An 11110-nucleotide genomic window follows, 5' to 3' on the forward strand; every position below is an offset into this window, starting at 1 on the left:
CCACCATACTTCCGACAACTCTGAGTTTTTTTTTTTTATTAAAAGAATTACTTATCACATTTTGTGGATTTAGTAAATTAGATATGTTTGAAGTTAGGAAGAATCAAAAGTAAATTTTGCTGGTGGCTATGGAAAATGGCTTAACTTCCAAATTGGATCTTGGCCCATGGTGGAAAAATACTAATAACATTTGTTCCTCCGTTAGAACAGTGTACTCTCAATTTTAGTAATCTCATTTTAGTAATTTGTTCAAGTCAATAATCTGTTCCATCTGTTTTTCACTGAATCATACCTGGAACATAGATCTATACTACATACAACTATAGCACATCTATACTTACATACCTACAGATTTTAAGAGCTGGAGTTGACCGCCATCTGGCTGCATGGATCACCAACTATCTCACTGACAGACCACAGCATGTGAGGCTCCAGGCCTGTATGTCTGATGTGGTGGTTAGCAGCACGGGAGCACCACAGGGTACAGCGTTCACTCCCTTTGTCTTCACCCTGTACACAGTGGACTTCAGGCATAATAGTAGCAGCTGCCACATGCAGAAGTTCTCTGATGATACTATCATTGTTGGACGAGTATCAGAAGAGAATGATCAGGAATCGGTCATGGCTGCCTTTGTCAACTGGTGTGAGTTAAACCACCTTTGCCTCGACGCCAACAAGACAAAGGAGATGGTGGTCGATCTCTGTAGGATGCCACCACGGTCTACACCAGTGGCCATCCAGGGGGTTGACATCGAGAGGGTGGAGACGTACAAATTCCTCGGTGTTCACCACAACAATAAACTGGACTGGTCCATAAACACAGATGTCCTGTATAAAAAGGGCCAAAGTCATCTCTACCTGCTGAGGAGACTGAGTTTTTTTGGTGTGTGCAGGACTCGTTCTATGACACTGTGGTAGCATTTGCTATCTTCTATGCAATAGTCCCCTGGTGAGTCGGGAGCACAGAAACAGGACAGGAAACATCTTAACAAACTGGTTAAGAGGGCTAGCTCTGTCCTGGTCTACCGTCTGGACAGAATAGAAGGGGTGGAGGAGAGTAGGATGTTAGCAAAGCTGGCGTCAATCCTGGGCAATTCCTCTCACCTACTGTATGAGACATTGGGGTCCCTGAGCAACTCCTTCACCCTCAGTATAAGAAGAATTGTTACCACAGGTGCTTCATCCCTACAGCAGTCAGACTCTTTAATGCAACAAACAACATAATGTAGCACTGCTAGCTGTTTTTGCATCATCAGCCAACACGTTCACAATAATTCTGCAATATGAAGTTATTCATTAATTACTGTTTGTTTCTCACCCTCTACTGTGAACTGTGCAATTCCATTTGTCACTTATCTGTATATAAACGAGGTGTTACTCATCTGTATATATTCATATTCGTATTCATCTGTACATACATCGAGGTGTTCATAGTGTACATATTACCGTGATTATTATTGTTTTTTACTACTGTTATTCTTATTTTTCTATTCATATATATATATATATATATATATATATATATATATATATATATATATATATATAATAATTTTTTTCTATTCTATTCCTATTTAATGTGTATTATTTATTATCTGTTTTGTGTGTAATTGAGCTGCTGTAACAAGGGAATTTCCCCAGTGTTGGATCAATAAAGTTTAATTTTATCTTATCTTATACAACTATAGTTCTCAGAGTCCTTCCATGAAGACCTTGCTTGCTTTTCTTCACTGCAGTGAGATGCCTATAAACTTCCCATACTTAGCTAGGAAATGAATATATTGATGCAAACAGCATATTTTTTTTCTCTGGCAAGCCGTCCTGATGCAGTCAGTCACTCAGACTCTGGAAGCCACAGTACTAATTTACTTACGCCTACCACATTTGTGGCACTTCTTTCTGCTCGCCGGCACACTGTGTTATCTGGGGGTGCTGAGGATGCTGTAACATTTTTCATGCTCTTCAAAAGAGGACAATATGTTCTTCTTGGAATGAGTCAACATATAAAAGAGTTCTCCTCCAAACACTTTAATAAGGAACAGTTCATTCAGCAAGTCGCAATTCCGAAACTCCATATTAAGCTGTTTCCCCCTAATGTGTCACAGAGCATCTGTAGGCAAGAGAGGATTTGTTTGATTTTACATAGATCACAGATCCAGTGTTCTGAAGAAAAAGTGGAACAACAGATTCACAGATTTATTACTTTTTCCACTGCCACTTCACTGTGTTTCTTTCTTCCTTTAAATAACTGCCATTTGATTCACAGAGCACCTTCACAGAGCAAAACCTGTATTTAGACTTCTCTGCCTAAATCAATGCACAGCAATTTACTACTGTTCGGTGAAGCTGCCTGTCAGGGGTCTGCCTGCTAAGCCTTGTGTCTTATTGGGTGCAAATGGACCACCCAATAAACTCAAACCACAGACTTCAATGGTGGCTTTGGATGGTTGATTTGTTCGATCTTTAATCTCACCACTCTACTAGGACTAATGGATTTTCTGCACCTGTTTCACCTGACACAAGTCATACAAAAAGATCTGAAAGCTTTAAGGTTAGGTTATCTTTATTATGACTTCTTATAAAATCATGAAAAATCCCTTTGCTCAAGATTGGATACAATTCGCATAAGGTTGGTGCAAGGAAAACTGGTAAAATAATTAACCATAAGGAGATATGACCAGCGCAGGCAATCAAAGAAACATTTCCCAAAGCTCTCTGCCTGGAATAGGTACAGGTCCTGGAGCAAATGAAATTAGCCCGATTCTTCCGGACGGATTTTTACTCAAAATGCAAATTCTTTAAACAACTGGAATCCCTTTAGCAAATGGCAGCCTCATTTTGTAGGCCAAATGATTGAGCTCTGGCGAAAATTAAGTAGTATAATAGTCATTAACGGTGCTCTATCTGAACTGAAACACAAATGCAAAATTATATTTTTAACCATCTACAAATTCAATACTGATTTACTGTACATAGGTCAGGGTTGTGGTAGTTGCAGGGTATCTAGGGGCAGTTACGCTTTTGTCTGCCATATTTCTCTAGACTTACGGACTAGAGGTTGACCAATAGTGGATTTTTACTGATACCGATAACTAAATTGGGCAGTACCTGCCGCTAACCAATTAATCAATATATAATTTTTCACATTGATACTGAATGAAAACATAACACTCTGAGTAAAATATTGCTGAACTTTAGTACAAAAATAAAGAGTACTGACTGTACCATGAAAATGTACTGTACTTAAAAAAAAATTAAATTCATATTTATATATTTATCTACATTAACTCTTTAATAAATATTAGAGTAAATAAAAGATACACATCCAAATTGAACCTAAAAGTAACACTCCAAATAACAATTAAAAGTAGAGACATCCAAAATGAATCAAAAAACACTTCAAATAACACAACAAAATTTGTCAGTGATACTTTTAATTTAGCCTCTAGAGGCCGCTCTTGAACTGTACAATGATAGCGGACTCTTCTCAGCCGCTCCAGCAATGACCGGGAAAAAATCGGTGTGGATTTTTGCAGATAACCGATAGTTCCAGCAATTGGTTATCAATGCTGATTAATTGGCAAAATCGTTCAGTCGGTCGAGCGATTGGTTGCCCAGAGAGTTCAGAATGTTTGGTAGAGTGCGAAAGTGGAGTGGTCCAGAGTACAGATCCCTGGTCTTATCGAAAGTACTGGCCTGAGACCAAAATTTTGTGGAAGCTAAGTGATTGGTTCAACTTGTCATGTTACTTCCTGTTTTGTGATAGTAACCCAAGGATTGAATATCCTTTTCAGGGTCACAGGGAGACCTGGAGCCTCTCCCAAGGAGCATCGGGCACAAGGCAGGGTACACCCTGGACAGGGTGCCAATCCATCGCAGGGCACAATCACATACACATTCACACACCCATTCATACACTACGGACACTTTGGACATGCCAATCAGCCTACCATGCATGTCTTTGGACTGGGGGAGGAAACCGGAGTACCCAGAGGAAACGTCCACAGCACAGGGAGAACATGCAAACTCCGCGCACACAGGGCCACGGTGGGAACCACTAAGCCACCGTGCGCCCTAGGATTGAATACTAGCGCTGAAATGCACCAACACTAGCTACCACCTTTCACCTACAAGTAGATTTAGTAAAATGACCAAGAGGCATCTGTGCAATTCTTTTCATGTCTCCAGGTGGTTTTCACACACTGTATAACTTCTGTGCATTTATGTACCCTGCATAGCACACAACTTTGATCAGGTTGTTAAGGAGAATAGCCACTATGCACTGCTTATGAACTAGAATGTATAGATCCTGGGGATAGAGTCCACTTAGAAAAGTTCATTTCTTCCCATCTAGTGAGCACATAGCCATTTTCTTATTAATCCTGTTGGTAGAATTGACCTTCACTTTGGTAGCAGTGCTTTTAACAGATTAACAGTGCACTAGAGCTCAGGTACATTAGCTCAGGTGCACTGAAAGGAGCCTTTGCTTTCGGTATATGTGTGGTTGTGTAAGAACACAGCAAGTGAAAGTAGGGTCAGGATAGAGCCCTAATTTCAAGGCACTAATGGGTTTCTCTGTGATCCTGAGTAATTACCCATATTTTCAATGCCTGTTGGTGAAAACCAGTTAGCACATTACGCCTCCTCTCAGCTGGATTTTAACAGACACTCAGGGCTATGAATATATCTCTAATTATACATTACTGGTGGGAAACAGGTATAAAAATAAGTGATATATGAAGGGAGTAAATGGTTTTGTCGGAAAGTGGAGTTAGAGATGAGGGAATAAAAGTGAAACAGACAGAAGGATGGAAAACAAAGCAACATCTGTTTCCTTTCCTTTGCTCTAGCAGATACACAATGTGGCCAAAAGTATGTGGACACCCGACGATCACACCTATATGTCGGCCATCCCTAAACTGTTGCCACAACGTTGGAGGCACACAACTGTCTTGAACGTCTTTGTATGCTGTAGTATTGTGATTACCTTCAGTAGCACTAAGGGGCCCAAACCTGTTCCAGAATGACAACACCCCTGTACACAAAGAGAGGCCCGTAAAGACATTATTTGCCAATGTTGGTGTTGACAAACTTGCACAGAGCCATGAGCACCTTCACATAGAGCCATTGGGATGAATTGGAAAACAGACCAGGCCTTCTTGTCCGACATCACTGCTCAACCTCACTAATGCTCTTATGGCTGAATGGGCACAAAACCCCACAGCCATGCTCCAAAATCTAGTGGAAAGCCTTCCCAGAACAGTGGAGGCTGTTATAGGTGCAAAGGGTAGACCAACTCCATATCGATAACCGTGGTTTTGGAATGGCATGTTCAACAAGCACAGGTGTCCACATACTATACTTTTAGCCATATAGTGCATTTAGGAGCTTTGAAAAGTTCAACCCTAACAGGAAGTGAAAGGAATCTCAAGGCAAAGAAGCAGACTGATCTGATTGAAGCTGACATGGCAACAGTGGCATTCACATTAAGCTTGACTTGATGAATAGCGTGTAAAGTCATGAATCTTGTGAGGTCTTTAATTAACTCTAAGAGGTCACATCCTCCACTGACATCTTTGTGTCTTCCAACATTTACAGATCATTAGCATTTTGTCTTTTATCCTCTGTCCTTTTTGTGTGGTACATGATGAATGAGTCTTTGCGCTATAATGATGCGAGTGTGTGTGCGCGTACTCGTGTGACACGTGGAAGATTAAATGACGCTGAAAGAAACACAATGAACCAGATTGTTTTGGTTTCATGATCAGAAACATGTATAGGATGAGAATTGACTGAGAGTTTGTCATGTATACGTTAGGTTCTGTTCACCACAGAAAACCACTGGTAGTCTTGCACACCCAACAATTTCATTCTAACTACATAATGACATGTATTTCACATATCTGCAGGGACCGAGGTACAATAGCTATTTTCTCAAACCAGCACTCTTAAATTGTTATACTATTTCTGGGATGTACTAAGTGCACTCATCTACTGGCCCCTAAAGTAGAGGAGTGAGCCTCCCTCAGCTACATCTGGTAGTAATAAAAGTACAGGAGAGAAACAGTATCATATATTCATAACATACCCATGGCTGCAGACACAGACCGTTAAGGCTGTGCACATAAGAAGCCAGATGAGGATGGATTCCCTTCTGTGTCTGGTTCCTCTCAAGGTTTCTTCCTCATAACATCTTAGGGAGTTTTGCCTCGCCACCGTCGCCACCGGCTTGCTCAATCGCGATTAATCCACACACTTAAAATCCGTATCCTGTGTTTATATATTTCTCTAAAGCTGCTTTGAGACAATGTCCATTGTTAAAAGCGCTCTACAAATACAATTGAATTGAATTGAATAAGTAGCAATTTTGCCCAATCATCAGAAGATTGTAAGTTCATATCCCAATGATACGACTGGTCAAAGTGGCCAGGAGACATTACAGTTAGAATACATGGGCATGTTTTCTCTCTGTCTGTTTGGTGTCAGGTTAATGGACAATCTCTGATCAGTGTCTGTTGACAGACAGAAGTTGAATAGGATAAGAAGAGCAATAAAAAAATATACAGTGGCTTCACTTTCTTGTTGTGTTTTCTTCATGTTGTAGTTGCACTGTTGTGTTTCATGGTGATCTATGTATGAGCTGAATAGTTGATTTAAAAGTTATTAAACAAGTAGTCATTATTTATACTTCTACCACTGAGCTGTTGAATTCTCAAATCTCACTAGTCCATACACAAGATTAAAAATTGCACTCTGATATGGTGACGTTTTCTGTAATGAGATGTTAATTAGCATTTTTGGATGGAGTCTCCGGTGTCAGTGCTTTGTAGCAGTGAGATGTAAAGCTGTAACTTTTCCATCACAGGAAAGTCTTTGTTATGAAGGATGGACAGCTTTGCACTTTCTCGGTAATAATGAATGACTGTTTATAGTCGTCATACCGTAAGTGAAAACGCTTTCTCGAACTTTCCACAACTGTAACAATAAATAGATCAAATAAACGACATATCACTCTGTAATTGTTGTGGTATAATAGGAATAAAACACTTCAGGATGTGGTGTTACTGGAAAATAACATCATATTATTAATAATAATACTTCAGGGCTGTCACAGTAACTGTTCCCGCCCCAAACCCTCCACCTCCATCACTGATTCTTTTCCTATAACCGCACACTCCATTGTGTTTTATTCCTTATCATTTTTTAAACCATTTCAACCGATTGAGTTGAATTTTGAAACGCCATTAAAGGAACACATCGTAAGTCCAGATTACAATTACAGACGTGAGTTTCAAGACTTGAGGCTTGTCACTTGCATGAGAATGTAGTTACCGAATAATTCATCGTCCTTACTGAATCATATGCTTTAAAATGATTTAACTTAATAATAATCTGGGACTTTAAAGGGTTAAAAAGGTTGTGAGCTTTATTTTTCGGATTTTATTTTTCCTTTTATTATTTCTTCATATTTTTCAACTGTGTTGTGTTGTGATGCTATTCATACCACAGTTATTAATTTATTATTTTATTATTTTTTCCATTCTCATTTGTGGCCTGACTCTGATTGTAACAAAGATCAAGAAGAAAAGAGTGGATATGCGGCGTTTTATTTTATTTCTTTTTGATCATCCCTCAAAACCTGATCTGTGTAAGCATACAAATTTTTGTGTAAATAACAAATAGACTCTTTAGGGCCAGGCCATGTTTACTGCGGCGCATGAGTCATTTATGAAAGTAATTTGGCTGAGTTTTGGCCTTGTTATCAGGCACAGATGATGGGTTCAGACTGTGCAGAGATTAAAAGCAGCATGTAGGCAGCTTCCTTTATGGCACTGCTGATGTGCTGTGGCCATCCTGTAAGATGTGGAAATTGGACTTCATTACAACCGAAACACAGTGACTCTTAAGTCTTACTCACAAGGAATGTGACATACGTTTAACCACCTGCAAACTGATGTGTATAAACTAATCAAGGAACTAGGGTCCGCTTTTTGAATATATGAAGAGCAGTTTACTAGGAATCAATGAAACTATGGTGTAGATTCATTTTGTGCTTCTGTTAACAAGTAACATAGTAAGTAAAGGGCAGTTTCCCAAACTGAGGTCTTTGTTGACACATAGACAATACATGATTGAACAAATATATACCACAGCACTGTTGATTCTGATTTCCTAGAACAGATTAACTAACTGCAAGATAGATATACACACTTTATGGCCAAAACTATGTGGACACCTGACCATCCCACCCATATGCACTTGTTGAACATCCCCATTCCATTATCGATTTAGCCCCCATTTTGATGTTGTAATAACATCCACCCTTCTGGGAAGGCATTCGACTAGATTTTAGAGCGTGTGTGTTGGGATTTGCTCATTCAGCCACAAGAGCATTAGTGATGCCAGGCACCGATGTTGGCGAGAAGCCCTGGCGCACAGTCAGCATTCCAGTTCATCCCAAATGTGTTCAGTGGGGTTGAGGTCAGGGGTCTGTGCAGGATACTCAAGTTTTTCCACACCAACCTTAACAAACCATATCTTCATGGAGCTCACCTTTGTGCACGGGGGTATTGCCATTCTGGAACCGCTTAGTTCCAGTGAAGGGAAATCTTAATTCTATAGCATACAAAGACATCTTATACAGTTGTGTGCTTACAACTTTGTGCCAACAATTTGCAGAAGACCCACATATGGGTGTGACGATCAGGTGGCCATAAAGTGTCGTTTATACTAATGTAGTTATTTCAATGTAATCTAAAACTAATAATAAACAGATTTTTGATATGGTGAACTTACCTATGAATAGACATACACAGAATGGCATGGAGAAAAAAGAAAAAAAACATCCAGTGAGCAGCATTTCTGCGGCTGGAAATGTCTTGTTGATGAGAGAGGTCAGAGGAGAATGCCCAGACTGCTTTGAGCTGACAGAATGTCTACAGTAACATAATCACCACTCTTTATAACCATGGTGAGCAGAAGAGCATCACTTAATGCACGACACGAAAGATATTGTAGTAGATGGGCTACAACAGCAGAAGACCTCATTGGGTTTCATTCTGGTCAGCTAAGAACAGGAATCTGAGGCTAAAGTGGGCATTGGCTCACAGAAACTGGACAGGTAAATTTAGGGGGGAAAACCCAGTCTGGTCTTTTTTCAAATCTTCAACTGTCCAGACATTTGCAGGCAGACACCAAGGTTAGGTTATGTAATTTGGGACAAATGTATGTATAGTTCCTTAAAGTAGAGCTGTCAGAGATTTCAGCCATTTCAAGATCAATACGTTTTCAGATCGCCTCACGAATGTTAGTTTTGGTGTAATGATTAGAAACAGGGAATCATTACACCTCATGTGCAATATATATTGGTGGGCTGGCCAAGCATGTCTCCAGACCTAAACCCTATTCAGCATCTGTGGGGCATCCTCAAACAGAAGGTGGAGGAGCACAAGGGCTCTAACATCCACCAGCTCCGTGATGTCGTCATGGAGGGGTGGAAGAGGACTCCAGGGCAACCTGTGAAGCTCTGGTGAGCTCCATGCCCAAGAGAGTTAAGGCAGTGCTGGAAAATAATGGTGGCCACACAAAATATTGACACTTTGGGCCCAATTTGGACATTTTCACTTAGGGGTGTACTCACTTGTGTTGCCAGTGGTTTAGACATTAATGGCTGTGTGTTGAGTTATTTTAAAGGGACAGCAAATTTACATTGTTACATAAGCTGTACACTCACTACTTTACATTGTAGCAAAGTGTCATTTCTTCAGTGTTGTCACATGAAAAGATATAATCAAATATTTATAAAAATGTGAGGGGTGTACTCACTTTTGTGAGATACTGTGTATATATATGGACATTTCCTTTCATCCTGCTCGGTAATATAGTACATATTTTAACCTGTTGTTATTATAGAAGCACTCCCACGGGCATCTCAAATAAAAATGTCATAAAAATTTCCTGCAGAGAGTTAAGAACATTGGTGCAAATGAACAAATTAGGCTTTGTGATGGTTATCTATGATGGCCCTGAGGAAGAGCAATGCCTTCAGGTTAGCTTTAACGAGACAGACGTGGATGCCTGCTCTGGTGCTCTGCCCTAATTTGAGTTGAATAAAAGGCTCTGGTGGACAGAAATCATTCATTATTAAGGACGTGAAATCATACACTATCCTCCTGCATTTCATCAAATTGAACTCAATCTACTTGGTTCCCTGGTGAACACTCCACATTTTATCTTCTTTCTTTCTTTTTTTTTTTGTTCATCTTCCTTTGTGGTTTGTGGCTATGCATGAGCAAAGACACCAATGGTGTGTAATGGATACTTTCCACTTTCCTTTCACTGCACACATTTGCTTCCAGTAAATAGATCTGTGCTACGATCGTAAGGGATCCATGAATTTCTTCCACACTGGTGTGGGTTCTTGAGTTTAATTCAAGGCGGCTTGCATTCATTATTTACACATTATTTAAAAACAGATTGAGAGTCACAGTAACACCATAATGAATTGCATGAATTACATGCCACACGGTCCCACTATAATGACTGCATTGCAGTGCGGAATGAATTCCACTTGATTAGGCTGCATTAAATCCTAGTGACTGATTGTTTGGATTTAATTAGATATGTTAATTATAACATTAAGTATGATATTCATACACACCGTATATTTATATTACACCACGTACTTGCTGTAATTTTGCTATTCACCAATAAGTTTTCTGTAAGGCAGTCCATTCAGGATTTTACGATCGCGGACATATTCGGAGGAGCTTGCAATTTTTCAATTATGACCACAGAGTTTCCATTGATTTGAGCCAAGACGAGTCATGTGACGTCATCACGACGTGCATTCAGCCAATGTCCTCTTCGATTCACGTGCGTCGAGCACGAGTACAGCTAAAAGGTCTCATTTACCAACAAACATGACTCGTGCAATTGCAATTTCACCAATTCAAGCAGTTTTCCACAAAAAAAAAAAAACAAAAACAAAAAAAACACAAAATGCATCAAACATTTTGTAAAAAGCCGCAGCAATATCAAGCATTTTTGGTCATGACAATCACACACACACACACAAAAAAACCGTCACGAAATCCAAACTGGTCAGGAG

Source organism: Ictalurus punctatus, chromosome 5 (assembly GCF_001660625.3).
Source record: "Ictalurus punctatus breed USDA103 chromosome 5, Coco_2.0, whole genome shotgun sequence".
NCBI lineage: Eukaryota > Metazoa > Chordata > Actinopteri > Siluriformes > Ictaluridae > Ictalurus > Ictalurus punctatus.